This window comes from Scylla paramamosain, chromosome 1, assembly GCF_035594125.1.
Source record: "Scylla paramamosain isolate STU-SP2022 chromosome 1, ASM3559412v1, whole genome shotgun sequence".
NCBI lineage: Eukaryota > Metazoa > Arthropoda > Malacostraca > Decapoda > Portunidae > Scylla > Scylla paramamosain.
The window spans coordinates 30,106,449-30,125,409 of NC_087151.1; the positions used below are offsets into that span (position 1 = coordinate 30,106,449).

The 18,961-nt window shown below is 35.9% G+C and overlaps 1 protein-coding gene and 1 long non-coding RNA gene across 9 annotated transcripts in view; both read left to right on the forward strand.

The window, feature by feature from the left end:
- The window catches only part of LOC135103211 (uncharacterized), a 48,503-nt gene that overhangs the window by 10,850 nt on the left and 18,692 nt on the right, over positions 1-18,961 (forward strand). For 6 of the 8 annotated variants that reach the window (XR_010269965.1, XR_010269967.1, XR_010269966.1 and 3 more), the window contains exons 3-4: positions 7,918-8,269; positions 17,992-18,343. The gene's annotated coding sequence lies outside the window, so the exon portion shown is untranslated. Of the gene's footprint in view, positions 1-4,165; positions 4,372-7,917; positions 8,270-13,888; positions 14,436-17,991; positions 18,344-18,961 lie in introns of those variants that run through there. The other 2 variants (XM_064009287.1, XM_064009290.1) reach the window with 2 other exon arrangements.
- On the forward strand, positions 296-1,786 carry LOC135100620 (uncharacterized). Its single transcript, XR_010268853.1, has 2 exons — positions 296-1,495; positions 1,643-1,786. It is a non-coding gene; the product is annotated as an uncharacterized LOC135100620 (long non-coding RNA).

The window sequence follows — 18,961 nt, forward strand, 5'->3', positions numbered from 1 at the left end:
TATTTGATGCTTATATCTTTACAGATAATCAAGGAGTTCCTGAGATTAGAACCACAAGCGGATGAACCAGACCCAAGAGTAGCAGTTTTGAAAGGGCTGGAGAAATATAGGCTCCCAATAATTGCCATTCTCAAAAAAAGAAAAGCAGTTCCTCTGTATATGGAAACCTTACTTGAACTCTATGACCACGATGAAAGTCAATGCGAGTAATGTCTAGTTCAATTTGTTCATTTCAGTAGTTGGTAGCAATTTAATATATGTATCTTTTCATCATTAGCAATGCATCTTTCACTTTTATAGGCCTAATATTCATGAAACTATGCTGCATGCAAAAACCCAAACATTGTATTAAGCATGACCTATCTAACTGTAATGCTTGCACCAATTTCTATAAAGGTACTAATTTAATTGTTAAATTCCTGCTCTTCTATCAAATTTTTGGCTGAGTGCTATGGCTAAATAATTGTTTGCAGCATAAGTGATGTTAAAGATTTTAATAGGTGTAAAGCATCTCTCTCTCTCTCTCTCTCTCTCTCTCTCTCTCTCTCTCTCTCTCTCTCTCTCTCTCTCTCTCTCTCTCTCTCTCTCTCTCTCTCTCTCTCTCTCTCTCTCTCTCTCTCTCTCTCTCTCTCTCTCTCTCTCTCTCTCTCTCTCTCGTAAGGAAAGACATTATTTCTAGTGTAAATAAACCCAATAGGCTGTCCAATTTGAAATTTAAAATGTAAATATTATCAATCTTTTTAGAAATATTAGCTGCATCCTCTTCCCTTGCAGTCCAATAAGACAGGTCACTAATTCGTGTGGAGATAGAATTCTTGGAGTCACCTTTGCCGGCACTAGCGCAAGTGCATACAGTCTGATAAAGGTTTCTTCCATGGTTGTGATGAAGTTCAGGACTTCTCACACTGTTTCGATAGATATGATGAGAAGAATCGGGAGTTCGGAACATCAGTGCATTATGTCGGGGCATGTAGGTTCGGCTGGGGTTTTCTTTCTTTCTTTCTTTTTTTTTTTTTCGATCACTACTCATCATATTCTTACGAAGACTTGCTACACAAAGGATTATTGCATTATGATATTACCCAAATAGTGTCTCAAGTAAAAAACATAACCGCATACTCGTACAAAAGATTTGCTGCTGTGACACAAAGGACAAAAATCATTAGTGTACTGGTCGTTCTAAGCATTCAATCAAAATGCTTGTCATTCATATAATTAGTAGAACCATCGAGGAGCTTTATTTTTGTTAATTCTTATGTGATAAAGCAATAATTACAGGAGACTTTTAAAAGATTGGTACTTAAATTAGTGGACTGTCCTATTGGATGTGACCATATCTTCACTTTTTCCTTACACAGTTAATTTTCTTTTGTTTATTTGATTTACTTATTATCATTTTTATTTATATATTTATTTATTTGCACCAGATGCTTGCTTAGTTATATTGGGGTTACTTCACCTGCTTGGAGAAAGGAAAGACTCCATTTTTACTAAGGTTAAATTTCAGTACCTTTGATTTTAGAGTGGTGTGTATATATCGAAATTTCTGAATATATTATCACCTTAAGATATACATCTACATATAAATTTTATTTTAATGTCAAAATGTTATTAATGTTTACACTATTATTTCTTCCTTAAGGTACCAGAAGAAGAACTAAGAACAGGGCAGTCTAGTGTGTATTTGATGGTGCATCTGTAGCTGAACCAACATGTATTTCTATGGCTGTAGTCTCATTGGTAGCAGGGCTTTGTGTTTAATATTGAACACCCAAAAAATTGTGAACATTTCCTCTGTTTCACAACATCCCAACTCTTAGGTATCAAGTATGACAAAGGTAACACTTCAAAAACAAGATCTCTACTTGTAAAACTCAATGAAGTAAAGACAGAATTGAGCTACGAAAATGCATAAATCTGCTTCTAAATATATTCAACTCCACACATAATGCCTCTCTCTCTCTCTCTCTCTCTCTCTCTCTCTCTCTCTCTCTCTCTCTCTCTCTCTCTCTCTCTCTCTCTCTCTCTCTCTCTCTCTCTCTCTCTCTCTCTCTCTCTCTCTCTCTCTCTCTCTCTCTCTGTCACACACACACAACACACACAACACACACACACACACACACACACACAACACCACACACACACACACACACACACACACACACACACACACACACACACACACACACACACACACACACACACACACACACACACACACACACACTAGTCAATTACTAGTTAAAGATTAATCAGTGAAATAAATACATAACATTATGTTAATAAGTTTTCTAAAAGGAAAAGGAAATACTTGTACTTCCCCTTCCCCCCCAACCCAGTATTCATGAAATCTTACTGAATTGTTCTTATGTTATATATATATATATATATATATATATATATATATATATATATATATATATATATATATATATATATATATATATATATATATATATATATATATATATATATATATATATATATATATAATGAATGGAAAGCAGACTCACTCTCTCTCTCTCTCTCTCTCTCTCTCTCTCTCTCTCTCTCTCTCTCTCTCTCTCTCTCTCTCTCTCCAAATTGGGAAGTATTCTTCATGTACCATCCCTAACCTTGAGACAGCAGTAGCTAGCTGCTAGTATTAAAGGTACTAATGATTCATCATCTGTCTAAGAAAGACTAACTAAATAATAATTTAATTGACTAACCTATGATCCACTTTACTAATGTGGTTAGTAGAAGCAGTGAACAGTACGAAGGCATTAGTCAGATATATTTGAGTAAGACCATACTCAGGTTGAGTGCTCAGTTAGTCACAAATTGAATAACATTATGTTAGTCACTGTTACTAATGCTGCCACTCGTTCTAGACCCCATGGGTTTTACTAAGAAAAGTTAGTCAGCACGACTAACTTTGGTTTTGTGTGATATATAAAGGTACTAGGCCTTGCTGGCGCCCGAGAGTGTAAGAAAGGCAGGAAAAGTGAGTGGCGAGTGTGTGTGGCGACACTGTACCCTCCCCACGGTTTTGGAGGACAAAGTGAAAGATGGAGGCGGAAGGAAGGGCCAGTGAGCTGCGTATGCTTGACCTCTGAGTGGACGTAGGGGGGGAAAAAAAAATGACACGTTTCGGAAATAACTTGTATCATAAGTAGAGAACGTGCATCCCGTTAAGCAGCCGCGCATTGCAAGGCCACGAGAGTACGTGGTATGATCGCAAGTGACACGTCCGGAAATCAGCGTTTAATTGTTTGTGTCTTAATAGAAAAAAATAGCTGATTTCCAAATTATACATCAAAGTATGACCTCCTCTAGTTCAGGAGAGTCCTTCGTATAAATGCACTGGTGTGTGTATGTGTGTGTGAATGTTATTGCTAGTTATCTCTCTCTCTCTCTTTCTCTCTCTCTCTCTCTCTCTCTCTCTCTCTCTCTCTGTCAGTAGTTGCACAGGTCTTCAAGGGTATTTTTACGGTTTTAGTGACAGATTAACAACATTTCTACATTAATAACAGGAGAAACACCATTGAAAACCCTGATAATCATCTTTATAGCTTTGAAAAACAGTCGTGAAGAGAGAGAGAGAGAGAGAGAGAGAGAGAGAGAGAGAGTAGGAGCATTTCAGTTGAGCCTATTCTGCCCTGGTTCGCGTTTGCTGCGGTGACACGGTGCCGCACTGAGTGAAGATTGCGTTCATAATCACTTATCGGGGGTGGAGTGGGGAAAGGAGAGTCAGAAAGTGAGGATATTTATATTATTTGACATATTATTTGATAGCATGTCAACTTTTTTTTTGTGTGTGTGTGTGTGTGTGGGTGGGTGTTGGATCAGTGACGGGTGGCGCTGGGGAGTTACCACGGCGAGCGGCTGGCTGGCTGCAGTGTTTTGGTCAGCACTGGTCAATCTTGCCCTACACGCTCTATTAACCAGTGTTTCCGTCAGTCGTGAAGAGAGAGAGAGAGAGAGAGAGAGAGAGTAGGAGCGTTTCAGTTGAGCCTATTCTGCCCTGGTTCGTGTTTGCTGCGGTGACACGGTGCCGCACTGAGTGAAGATTGCGTTCATAATCACTTATCGGGGGTGGAGTGGGGAAAGGAGAGTCAGAAAGTGAGGATATTTATATTATTTGACATATTATTTGATAGCATGTCAACTTTTTTTTTTTTTTGTGTGTGTGTGTGTGGGTGGGTGTTGGATCAGTGACAGGTGGCGCTGGGGAGTTACCACGGCGAGCGGCTGGCTGGCTGCAGTGTTTTGGTCAGCACTGGTCAATCTTGCCCTATACGCTCTATTAACCAGTGTTTCCGTCTTCCCGACACCTTCTTCCTGCACCAAGCACCGTCAAGCATCACCAGAGAGGCACGAGTACGTAAGGTGAGTCCAGCGGGGCCAGTCTCCCTTCAGTCAGCCTTACTGCCTTCACAACACCCTAATCCTCCCTGGAGTGTCTTGTATTCGTTTATTTAGAATTCATTATTCGTTATTTAGTTTTTTTTAGGGATTAATTATTTATATTTAGGTTTTGTTTACGTCTGAGTCTGGAAAGAGTTGGAAATTTATTCAAATATTTAATGTTCGCCAATATGTAAACAAGCCATCAGCTGTGTTATTAGCCATTATTTGCCTCGTCTCTCACTTATTGTAAGCCTAACATATCACAAGATGGATCCACATGTCTAGCCTTTATATCCGCTGGTCAGATATATCCGTCATTGCCTGGTTTTGGTGTTATATAGGAATAAATAAGACAACATGGCCGCCGGCTCCCCCACTGAGGTCGCCGCCGAGGGCCGCCATGATGGACTGGCACCTGTTCCGGCTTGTTGGTTCCAATATTTTTTTCAATTTTTTCTGAATTAATATATTTGGCTTGTATAGTAAGATTTTATGGTTTCTAAAAATATTTCGTTGCTTTTGAAGTGTTTTTCTTGCTTCAGTTAAGTAAATGTGCTGAATTTGGTGTTGTTTTTTTATGTAAATAAGGGGCAGTTTGTACGGTGAAATTTACCCAGCCTGGTTTTTGGCTTTTTTATTTGAGGCTTTAATGAAGATTTTATTGCTTCAAAAAATCGTTTATGATTTTTAAAGTATGTTGCGTTCCTGTTGAGTTAAGTATGTGGAATTTGAATAGGCTTATTGTCCCGTTGAAAGTGGTGATTTTGTCATTTTTTTGCTTCTTTATTTTTTTATTATAGCTTGTAACTAAGTGTGCATTATTTTAAAAAATAGTTCAGATTTTTTAAAATGTCTTTTTACCAGTGTAAAGTGGAATAGGTGGACTTTTCAGTGTTTTTAATGGTGTCAAAATTTCCAACACTTTTTCCATATTTCACATAATATTTCTTTATAACTACTGAGACTAGAGGTGTTTTGATATTGTGAATATTAATTCAAGTAATTGTCAAGTCAGAATATATAATGCATTCGAGCCTAGCTTCATTTTTTCTATGGGTCAATTTCAAAATGAAATACGTAACGTACGTATGGCAGCGGGGCGCCGGCACCTCGCCTGTGACGTCATCAAGGATTCAGGACTCGGTCTGCTCCAGAGCCTCCTCAATATTTACCGTAATTTCCAGTGTTTTCCAAGTGTTTCCAGCTGTTTCTAAAGTCAGGCGTGTAGATAGTTGTAGTAGAAGGAAGAAAATAAGAGAAATGAAAGAGGAGAAGGAAGAAATAAAAAGAAATGGAGGAGGAGGCAAAACAGGTAAACAATATTTAGCTTAGTTTCCCTTGCTGCGCTGCAGTTCTCTAATATTTGGTGTGTTTTGGGTGTTTTATGTGTTTAGGATGTATGTAGGAATATTGTGGGGTTTTTAGAGTGTGTTTTGGTGGTGTTTAGGTGTGTTTTGGGTGTATATTTGCTGTTATCATTGTGTTTTGGGTGAATTTTGGGTGTTTTAAATGTGGTTTAGGATGTTTTTAGTTATATTGTAAGTGGTTTGAGTCGTGTGGGGTGTTTTGAGTATATTATGGGATGTTTTTGTGTGTTATGAATGTGTTTGGGGGTATATTGAGGTGTAGTGGGTTTGTTTTGGGTTTATTTTCTGTTTTAAGTGTTTTGGTGAGTTTGGGTGTGTGTGTGTCGGGTCTTTTGAGGTGTATTTGATTGTGTGCAAGTAGTTTTGGGTCTTTAAGGGTGTGTTTGTGGCGTGTTTGTGGTGTTGAGTGGTGCTTTAAGTGTGTTTTGGATGTTTTGATGTGTTTTGGGTGTGTTTGATGAGTTTTGGGGTGTTGTAGTGTATTTTGGGTGTTTTAAATCTTTTGAGTGTGTTTGGATGAGTTTTAGGTATATTGGGGTGCTTTGAGTGTGTTTTGGATAAATTTAGTGTGGTTGGGGTGAATTATTTGGATATTTTCAGATGTTACAGGGTGTTTTGATTGAATATTCAATATTTGGTAGTGTTTAGGTGAGTGTAGTAAGTATTTTGGGGTGTTGTGATGTGTTTTCGTTGTGTTTTGGATGTTTTGAGTGTATTTTGAGTGTGTTTTGGTAAGTTTTGTTGCATGTAGGGATGTTGAGTGTTATATATATATATATATATATATATATATATATATATATATATATATATATATATATATATATATATATATATATATATAATGGGAAGGCAATGAGAAGAGGGACAAAAGAACATGGGATGCACCGCCAGTGTTCATACCGGGATCTGATGTCAGTTCTTGTGAAGGGCCAGAATGCATATTCCTGAAGTCTGGAAGGAGTCATCCGCCAGCCTGTATGGACACTAGGCTGTAGCTCCAAAACTAACTGTAGGATTCTCTCTAAAATAGTCTCATTGAGATTCTCGCACAAAATTACCTATATGTAACTTAATCTAACCTAACCTAACCGCTACAAGAGTAAATGGGCCAAAACATTACCAGACTTCGGGAATATGCCTCCAGAGGGATACGGGTTAAGGTCGCTTCACACACATCAGTGCCGTATTCGTTCCGTGCTGTTCAGTGCTTCAGTGTCAGTAAAAAAAAAAAATTCATCATTTTGGAATTCAGCGGAAGCATTTACACACGTCCGGCGAAGTACCGTGTTTTGACTGAAGTGATTGTTACGTCTCCGTTCCGTGAAATGGAATATCATCGTCACTGGTATTTTAAAAATTTTCACGGATGTCGGACAAGTGTTTGAAATAAAATAGAAGAAATTGAAATGGTGATAGATACTCTTTTTAATTGATGTAATTAATCACATTGTACATTATACTTACCAGAACACACCACATCACACCACACCACATCATAACACACCACACCATACCACACCACACCACACATCACTGAGCAATGTCATCAAACAGTTTTTCGACATTCTTAAGTACTGGAAAATTTTTGTTTCATCATTAATTAATTCCTCGTACAGAGTAGCAAAATCTCCTTCAGTTTCTCTTTTTCTTCCACGTTTCATGTACCCACTTTTCTTTTCTTTATTTTTTGTTAAGCAAGCATCTTGCTCTTCATCAAGAATTATGACAATCATAGCCAACTCCACGTCTGAAAGGATATGTGTGCATAGACGTCACGAAAGTGACATGAATATCACTGACACTATATGATACTAATACGGCACTGATAGGTGTGAAACCACCTTTGAGTGTACTATTCAGATAGTGTACCCACTATCTGCCAATTTCACTGGGACAAAAGCACAATTAGGTGATTGTTAAGAACAGCAACAATAATAATAATAATAATAATAATAATAATAATAATAATACAATAAAAGGAGTTAAGCCATCTATATAGTTAGCTAGATTGATATCATTATTATTGTTATCATCATTATTACATATCAAGGTATTGTGACATTATTATTAATAATATGTTGTTATTATTATTATTATTATTATTATTATTATTATTATTATTAGTGTTATTATTATTATCATTATCATATTTCAGCTATCCAACATCAGAACAGTATATGAATATGGCAAATGCTGTTTTGACATCATTTCCTGCCATCCTGAGAAACAATGATCTCGAGGAGCATGAATTGCAGCTGCAATGGAAATTGCGCATCCAGCACAAGTTTCAGAATTCAAGAAAGAGGCAGGATTCCTCAGTGACTGAGGTGATGTCAAGGAAAAAGAAGATCCCTTGCATAGCGCCAAAAGAGACTACGTGTCCACTGATGTATGGAGTAAAGGCTTACCTTCCACCAAGGCCCCATTCAGAAGATGATAAGTCATTAGAGAGACATAGACAGTGGCCTGCTCTACATTGGATGAAGAAAGATCCCGAGTTAGATAAGGTATGTGATATTTGTACGCTTGATTTATCTTTTTTATATTTCAGAGACTTCTTTACTGGTGTTGTTTAAAAATACCTGCTCTTATGTAAGCAATTTCAATGGTACTGGTGGATAGCCACTGAAAAATTATACTTGTGTATATATATATATATATATATATATATATATATATATATATATATATATATATATATATATATATATATATATATATATATATATATATATATATATATATATATATATATATATATATATATATATATATATATATATATATATATATATATATATATATATATATATATATATATATATATATATATATATATATATATATATATATATAAGGGAGAGAGGGAGGCTGGCGGGACAGTCAACTTATGAAAACTAATTTTACTTTAATGATTTTCCTCAGGCTGAACGCCTCATGCAGTTGACACTCTCTGAGAGACGCAAAAAAATAATCAATGGGAACATTCTTGTAGCAGAAATCCTGAACTTGTACCCGTGGATTCAGATTTTTGAGGGCGTAGGTGTGTATATATGTACACTTTATGGATTTTGCTACATATTGTTACTAATTGTCAACTTTATTTGTAGGGCTATAATGTATATAGCTATTTATATTTTATAGTAGGTAATTGATATTTAACTACTGGTACTTCCATTCTCCCTCTCAGGCTCAAAGGCCTTAGTGACGGGAGATAAGCACTCATAACTAAGTACAGTTATTGCAGATGCTCATCTCTATAACCTTCACTTATAATTATTTGATGCTTATATCTTTACAGATAATCAAGGAGTTCCTGAGATTAGAACCACAAGCGGATGAACCAGACCCAAGAGTAGCAGTTTTGAAAGGGCTGGAGAAATATAGGCTCCCAATAATTGCCATTCTCAAAAAAAGAAAAGCAGTTCCTCTGTATATGGAAACCTTACTTGAACTCTATGACCACGATGAAAGTCAATGCGAGTAATGTCTAGTTCAATTTGTTCATTTCAGTAGCTGGTAGCAATTTAATATATGTATCTTTTCATCATTAGCAATGCATCTTTCACTTTTATAGGCCTAATATTCATGAAACTATGCTGCATTCAAAAACCCAAACATTGTATTAAGCATGACCTATCTAACTGTAATGCTTGCACCAATTTCTATAAAGGTACTAATTTAATTGTTAAATTCCTGCTCTTCTATCAAATTTTTGGCTGAGTGCTATGGCTAAATAATTGTTTGCAGCATAAGTGATGTTAAAGATTTTAATAGGTGTAAAGCATCTCTCTCTCTCTCTCTCTCTCTCTCTCTCTCTCTCTCTCTCTCTCTCTCTCTCTCTCTCTCTCTCTCTCTCTCTCTCTCTCTCTCTCTCTCTCTCTCTCTCTCTCTTTCTCTCTCTCTCGTAAGGAAAGACATTATTTCTAGTGTAAATAAACCCAATAGGCTGTCCAATTTGAAATTTAAAATGTAAATATTATCAATCTTTTTAGAAATATTAGCTGCATCCTCTTCCCTTGCAGTCCAATAAGACAGGTCACTAATTCGTGTGGAGATAGAATTCTTGGAGTCACCTTTGCCGGCACTAGCGCAAGTGCATACAGTCTGATAAAGGTTTCTTCCATGGTTGTGATGAAGTTCAGGACTTCTCACACTGTTTCGATAGATATGATGAGAAGAATCGGGAGTTCGGAACATCAGTGCATTATGTCGGGGCATGTAGGTTCGGCTGGGGTTTTCTTTCTTTCTTTCTTTTTTTTTTTTTCGATCAGTACTCATCATATTCTTACGAGGACTTGCTAGACAAAGCATTATTGCATTATGATATTACCCAAATAGTGTCTCAAGTAAAAAACATAACCGCATACTCGTACAAAAGATTTGCTGCTGTGACACAAAGGACAAAAATCATTAGTGTACTGGTCGTTCTAAGCATTCAATCAAAATGCTTGTCATTCATATAATTAGTAGAACCATCGAGGAGCTTTATTTTTGTTAATTCTTATGTGATAAAGCAATAATTACAGGAGACTTTTAAAATATTGGTACTTAAATTAGTGGACTGTCCTATTGGATGTGACCATATCTTCACTTTTTCCTTACACAGTTAATTTTCTTTTGTTTATTTGATTTACTTATTATCATTTTTATTTATATATTTATTTATTTGCACCAGATGCTTGCTTAGTTATATTGGGGTTACTTCACCTGCTTGGAGAAAGGAAAGACTCCATTTTTACTAAGGTTAAATTTCAGTACCTTTGATTTTAGAGTGGTGTGTATATATTGAAATTTCTGAATATATTATCACCTTAAGATATACATCTACATATAAATTTTATTTTAATGTCAAAATGTTATTAATGTTTACACTATTATTTCTTCCTTAAGGTACCAGAAGAAGAACTAAGAACAGGGCAGTCTAGTGTGTATTTGATGGTGCATCTGTAGCTGAACCAACATGTATTTCTATGGCTGTAGTCTCATTGGTAGCAGGGCTTTGTGTTTAATATTGAACACCCAAAATATTGTGAACATTTCCTCTGTTTCACAACATCCCATCTCTTAGGTATCAAGTATGACAAAGGTAACACTTCAAAAACAAGATCTCTACTTGTAAAACTCAATGAAGTAAAGACAGAATTGAGCTACGAAAATGCATAAATCTGCTTCTAAATATATTCAACTCCACACATAATGCCTCTCTCTCTCTCTGTCTCTCTCTCTCTCTCTCTCTCTCTCTCTCTCTCTCTCTCTCTCTCTCTCTCTCTCTCTCTCTCTCTCTCTCTCTCTCTCTCTCTCTCTCTCTCTCTCTCTCTCTCTCTCTGTCACACACACACACACACACAACACACACACACACACACACACACACACACACACACACACACACACACACACACACACACACACACACACACACACACACACACACACACACACACACACACACACACACACTAGTCAATTACTAGTTAAAGATTAATCAGTGAAATAAATACATAACATTATGTTAATAAGTTTTCTAAAAGGAAAAGGAAATACTTGTACTTCCCCTTCCCCCCAACCCAGTATTCATGAAATCTTACTGAATTGTTCTTATGTTATATATATATATATATATATATATATATATATATATATATATATATATATATATATATATATATATATATATATATATATATATATATATATATATATATATATATATATATATATATATATATATATATATATATATATATATATATATATAATGAATGGAAAGTAGACTCACTCTCTCTCCTCTCTCTCTCTCTCTCTCTCTCTCTCTCTCTCTCTCTCTCTCTCTCTCTCTCTCTCTCTCTCTCTCTCTCTCTCTCTCTCTCTCTCTCTCTCTCTTTCTCTCTCTCCAAATTGGGAAGTATTCTTCATGTACCATATGATGCATATATATATATATATATATATATATATATATATATATATATATATATATATATATATATATATATATATATATATATATATATATATATATATATATATATATATATATATATATATATATATATATATATATATATATATATATATATATATATTTTATGCATTTTTTACCTTTTTTTTTTTTATTTCTCTATGGTATTGCAAGTGATATGTGAAGCTTCTTTATTACTGTTCTGAGCATTTCTGTAGATTTGTTTAGATAGTATATCCCATAGAAATACTCATTTTCTTTTTTTGTGTGGCTTTAAAGGATTAATGGTGACATATGGATATGATCTGGGTTAAAAGCTTGTACAAATAAGGTTAAATGTCTATTTTTGCACTGGTTGTTTCCCTAAGTTTCTTAAAAGTACTGTGATATAATGATTAGCAATGGACTAATTAATTATTCTTTACAGGGTCTGTAACTCCTTACATTTATTTTATGTTAACTTTTCTTACATAGTTTTTCCTTTAGTTTATGAATGGGAGTAAGGTTTAATATTCATATCTTAAGAGATGCTTACTTTCTTTTCCACATTGCAAGTTTTAGTGATTAATACCCACAAATGTGTATTATTTACTTAATGGCTTGTCAAAAAAAGGTTGTTTTTGTGTTGCTTTTTTTTTTTTTCTCTCATGCTAGGATGAAGTGTTAGTAATGGAGTTTATTTTTTACATCTGTTTTATATATCATTACAGTTTTGAGGGGAGCTTTCTGTTAAATGTTCAAGTGAAAAGCATATTATACTATAGATGATAAAAATTATAGTGTTTATTTTTTTTATTTATTTTTTTTAATGCAATGAAATGGAGGGAACATTTAATTGTATATGAATATATTGAATTTATTACCTATTCTTTCCCTAACCTTAAGACAGCAGTAGCTAGCTGCTTGTATTAAAGGTACTAATGATTCATCATCTGTCTAAGAAAGACTAACTAATTAATCATTTAATTGACTAACCTATGATCCACTTTACTAATGTGGTTAGTAGAAGCAGTGAACAGTACGAAGGCATTAGTCAGATATATTTGAGTAAGACCATACTCAGGTTGAGTGCTCAGTTAGTCACAAATTGAATAACATTATGTTAGTCACTGTTACTAATGCTGCCACTCGTTCTAGACCCCATGGGTTTTACTAAGAAAAGTTAGTCAGCACGACTAACTTTGGTTTTGTGTGATATATAAAGGTACTAGGCCTTGCTGGCGCCCGAGAGTGTAAGAAAGGCAGGAAAAGTGAGTGGCGAGTGTGTGGGGCGACACTGTACCCTCCCCACGGTTTTGGAGGACAAAGTGAAAGATGGAGGCGGAAGGAAGGGCCAGTGAGCTGCGTATGCTTGACCTCTGAGTGGACGTAGGGGGGAAAAAAAAATGACACGTTTCGGAAATAACTTGTATCATAAGTAGAGAACGTGCATCCCGTTAAGCAGCCGCGCATTGCAAGGCCACGAGAGTACGTGGTATGATCGCAAGTGACACGTCCGGAAATCAGCGTTTAATTGTGTGTGTCTTAATAGAAAAAAATAGCTGATTTCCAAATTATACATCAAAGTATGACCTCCTCTAGTTCAGGAGAGTCCTTCGTATAAATGCACTGGTGTGTGTATGTGTGTGTGAATGTTATTGCTAGTTATCTCTCTCTCTCTCTCTCTCTCTCTCTCTCTCTCTCTCTCTCTCTCTCTCTCTCTCTCTCTCTCTCTCTCTGTCAGTAGTTGCACAGGTCTTCAAGGGTATTTTTACGGTTTTAGTGACAGATTAACAACATTTCTACATTAATAACAGGAGAAACACCATTGAAAACCCTGATAATCATCTTTATAGCTTTGAAAAACAGTCGTGAAGAGAGAGAGAGAGAGAGAGAGAGAGAGAGAGAGAGAGAGAGAGAGTAGGAGCATTTCAGTTGAGCCTATTCTGCCCTGGTTCGTGTTTGCTGCGGTGACACGGTGCCGCACTGAGTGAAGATTGCGTTCATAATCACTTATCGGGGGTGGAGTGGGGAAAGGAGAGTCAGAAAGTGAGGATATTTATATTATTTGACATATTATTTGATAGCATGTCAACTTTTTTTTTTTTTTTTTTTGTGTGTGTGTGTGTGTGTGTGTGTGTGGGTGGGTGTTGGATCAGTGACAGGTGGCGCTGGGGAGTTACCACGGCGAGCGGCTGGCTGGCTGCAGTGTTTTGGTCAGCACTGGTCAATCTTGCCCTACACGCTCTATTAACCAGTGTTTCCGTCAGTCGTGAAGAGAGAGAGAGAGAGAGAGAGAGAGAGAGAGAGAGAGAGAGAGAGAGAGAGAGTAGGAGCATTTCAGTTGAGCCTATTCTGCCCTGGTTCGTGTTTGCTGCGGTGACACGGTGCCGCACTGAGTGAAGATTGCGTTCATAATCACTTATCGGGGGTGGAGTGGGGAAAGGAGAGTCAGAAAGTGAGGATATTTATATTATTTGACATATTATTTGATAGCATGTCAACTTTTTTTTTTTTTTTTATGTGTGTGTGTGTGTGGGTGGGTGTTGGATCAGTGACAGGTGGCGCTGGGGAGTTACCACGGCGAGCGGCTGGCTGGCTGCAGTGTTTTGGTCAGCACTGGTCAATCTTGCCCTACACGCTCTATTAACCAGTGTTTCCGTCTTCCCAACACCTTCTTCCTGCACCAAGCACCGTCAAGCATCACCAGAGAGGCACGAGTACGTAAGGTGAGTCCAGCGGGGCCAGTCTCCCTTCAGTCAGCCTTACTGCCTTCACAACACCCTAATCCTCCCTGGAGTGTCTTGTATTCGTTTATTTAGAATTCATTATTCGTTATTTAGTTTTTTTAGGGATTAATTATTTATATTTAGGTTTTGTTTACGTCTGAGTCTGGAAAGAGTTGGAAATTTATTCAAATATTTAATGTTCGCCAATATGTAAACAAGCCATCAGCTGTGTTATTAGCCATTATTTGCCTCGTCTCTCACTTATTGTAAGCCTAACATATCACAAGATGGATCCACATGTCTAGCCTTCATATCCGCTGGTCAGATATATCCGTCATTGCCTGGTTTTGGTGTTATATAGGAATAAATAAGACAACATGGCCGCCGGCTCCCCCACTGAGGTCGCCGCCGAGGGCCGCCATGATGGACTGGCACCTGTTCCGGCTTGTTGGTTCCAATATTTTTTTCAATTTTTTCTGAATTAATTTATTTGGCTTGTATAGTAAGATTTTATGGTTTCTAAAAATATTTCGTTGCTTTTGAAGTGTTTTTCTTGCTTCAGTTAAGTAAATGTGCTGAATTTGGTGTTGTTTTTTTATGTAAATAAGGGGCAGTTTGTACGGTGAAATTTACCCAGCCTGGTTTTTGGCTTTTTTATTTGAGGCTTTAATGAAGATTTTATTGCTTCAAAAAATCGTTTATGATTTTTAAAGTATGTTGCGTTCCTGTTGAGTTAAGTATGTGGAATTTGAATAGGCTTATTGTCCCGTTGAAAGTGGTGATTTTGTCATTTTTTTGCTTCTTTATTTTTTTATTATAGCTTGTAACTAAGTGTGCATTATTTTAAAAAATAGTTCAGATTTTTTAAAATGTCTTTTTACCAGTGTAAAGTGGAATAGGTGGACTTTTCAGTGTTTTTAATGGTGTCAAAATTTCCAACACTTTTTCCATATTTCACATAATATTTCTTTATAACTACTGAGACTAGAGGTGTTTTGATATTGTGAATATTAATTCAAGTAATTGTCAAGTCAGAATATATAATGCATTCGAGCCTAGCTTCATTTTTTCTATGGGTCAATTTCAAAATGAAATACGTAACGTACGTATGGCAGCGGGGCGCCGGCACCTCGCCTGTGACGTCATCAAGGATTTAGGACTCGGTCTGCTCCAGAGCCTCCTCAATATTTACCGTAATTTCCAGTGTTTTCCAAGTGTTTCCAGCTGTTTCTAAAGTCAGGCGTGTAGATAGTTGTAGTAGAAGGAAGAAAATAAGAGAAATGAAAGAGGAGAAGGAAGAAATAAAAAGAAATGGAGGAGGAGGCAAAACAGGTAAACAATATTTAGCTTAGTTTCCCTTGCTGCGCTGCAGTTCTCTAATATTTGGTGTGTTTTGGGTGTTTTATGTGTTTAGGATGTATGTAGGAATATTGTGGGGTTTTTAGAGTGTGTTTTGGTGGTGTTTAGGTGTGTTTTGGGTGTATATTTGCTGTTATCATTGTGTTTTGGGTGAATTTTGGGTGTTTTAAATGTGGTTTAGGATGTTTTTAGTTATATTGTAAGTGGTTTGAGTCGTGTGGGGTGTTTTGAGTATATTATGGGATGTTTTTGTGTGTTATGAATGTGTTTGGGGGTATATTGAGGTGTAGTGGGTTTGTTTTGGGTTTATTTTCTATTTTAAGTGTTTTGGTGAGTTTGGGTGTGTGTGTGTCGGGTCTTTTGAGGTGTATTTGATTGTGTGCAAGTAGTTTTGGGTCTTTAAGGGTGTGTTTGTGGCGTGTTTGTGGTGTTAAGTGGTGCTTTAAGTGTGTTTTGGATGTTTTGATGTGTTTTGGGTGTGTTTGATGAGTTTTGGGGTGTTGTAGTGTATTTTGGGTGTTTTAAATCTTTTGAGTGTGTTTGGATGAGTTTTAGGTATATTGGGGTGCTTTGAGTGTGTTTTGGATAAATTTAGTGTGGTTGGGGTGGGTTATTTGAATATTTTCAGATGTTACAGGGTGTTTTGATTGAATATTCAATATTTGGTTGTGTTTAGGTGAGTGTAGTGGGTATTTTGGGGTGTTGTGATGTGTTTTGGTTGTGTTTTGGATGTTTTCAGTGTATTTTGAGTGTGTTTTGGTAAGTTTTGTTGCATGTAGGGATGTTGAGTGTTATATATATATATATATATATATATATATATATATATATATATATATATATATATATATATATATATATATATATATATAATGGGAAGGCAATGAGAAGAGGGACAAAAGAACATGGGATGCACCGCCAGTGTTCATACCGGGATCTGATGTCAGTTCTTGTGAAGGGCCAGAATGCATATTCCTGAAGTCTGGAAGGAGTCATCCGCCAGCCTGTATGGACACTAGGCTGTAGCTCCAAAACTAACTGTAGGATTCTCTCTAAAATAGTCTCATTGAGATTCTCGCACAAAATTACCTATATGTAACTTAATCTAACCCATCCTAACCGCTACAAGAGTAAATGGGCCAAAACATTACCAGACTTCGGGAATATGCCTCCAGAGGGATACGGGTTAAGGTCGCTTCACACACATCAGTGCCGTATTCGTTCCGTGCTGTTCAGTGCTTCAGTGTCAGTAAAAAAAAAAATTCATCATTTTGGAATTCAGCGGAAGCATTTACACACGTCCGGCGAAGTACCGTGTTTTGACTGAAGTGATTGTTACGTCTCCGTTCCGTGAAATGGAATATCATCGTCACTGGTATTTTAAAAATTTTCACGGATGTCGGACAAGTGTTTTAAATAAAATAGAAGAAATTGAAATGGTGATAGATACTCTTTTTAATTGATGTAATTAATCACATTGTACATTATACTTACCAGAACACACCACATCACACCACACCACATCATAACACACCACACCATACCATACCACACCACACATCACTAAGCAATGTCATCAAACAGTTTTTCGACATTCTTAAGTACTGGAAAATTTTTGTTTCATCATTAATTAATTCCTCGTACAGAGTAGCAAAATCTCCTTCAGTTTCTCTTTTTCTTCCACGTTTCATGTACCCACTTTTCTTTTCTTTATTTTTTGTTAAGCAAGCATCTTGCTCTTCATCAAGAATTATGACAATCATAGCCAACTCCACGTCTGAAAGGATATGTGTGCATAGACGTCACGAAAGTGACATGAATATCACTGACACTATATGATACTAATACGGCACTGATAGGTGTGAAACCACCTTTGAGTGTACTATTCAGATAGTGTACCCACTATCTGCCAATTTCACTGGGACAAAAGCACAATTAGGTGATTGTTAAGAACAACAACAATAATAATAATAATAATAATAATAATAATAATAATAATACAATAAAAGGAGTTAAGCCATCTATATAGTTAGCTAGATTGATATCATTATTATTGTTATCATCATTATTACATATCAAGGTATTGTGACATTATTATTAATAATATGTTGTTATTATTATTATTATTATTTTTATTATTATTATTATTATTATTATTATTATTATTGTTATTATTATTATCATTATCATATTTCAGCTATCCAACATCAGAACAGTATATGAATATGGCAAATGCTGTTTTGACATCATTTCCTGCCATCCTGAGAAACAGTGATCTCGAGGAGCATGAATTGCAGCTGCAATGGAAATTGCGCATCCAGCACAAGTTTCAGAATTCAAGAAAGAGGCAGGATTCCTCAGTGACTGAGGTGATGTCAAGGAAAAAGAAGATCCCTTGCATAGCGCCAAAAGAGACTACGTGTCCACTGATGTATGGAGTAAAGGCTTACCTTCCACCAAGGCCCCATTCAGAAGATGATAAGTCATTAGAGAGACATAGACAGTGGCCTGCTCTACATTGGATGAAGAAAGATCCCGAGTTAGATAAGGTATGTGATATTTGTACGCTTGATTTATCTTTTTTATATTTCAGAGACTTCTTTACTGGTGTTGTTTAAAAATACCTGCTCTTATGTAAGCAATTTCAATGGTACTGGTGGATAGCCACTGAAAAATTATACTTGTATATATATATATATATATATATATATATATATATATATATATATATATATATATATATATATATATATATATATATATATATATATATATATATATATATATATATATATATATATATATATATACTCGTATATATATATATATATATGAGGGAGAGAGGGAGGCTGGCAGGACAGTCAACTTATGAAAACTAATTTTACTTTAATGATTTTCCTCAGGCTGAACGCCTCATGCAGTTGACACTCTCTGAGAGATGCAAAAAAATTATCAATGGGAACATTCTTGTAGCAGAAATTCTGAACTTGTACCCGTGGATTCAGACTTTTGAGGGCGTAGGTGTGTATATATGTACACTTTATGGATTTTGCTACATATTGTTACTAATTGTCAACTTTATTTGTAGGGCTATAATGTATATAGCTATTTATATTTTATAGTAGGTAATTCATATTTAACTACTGGTACTTCCATTCTCCCTCTCA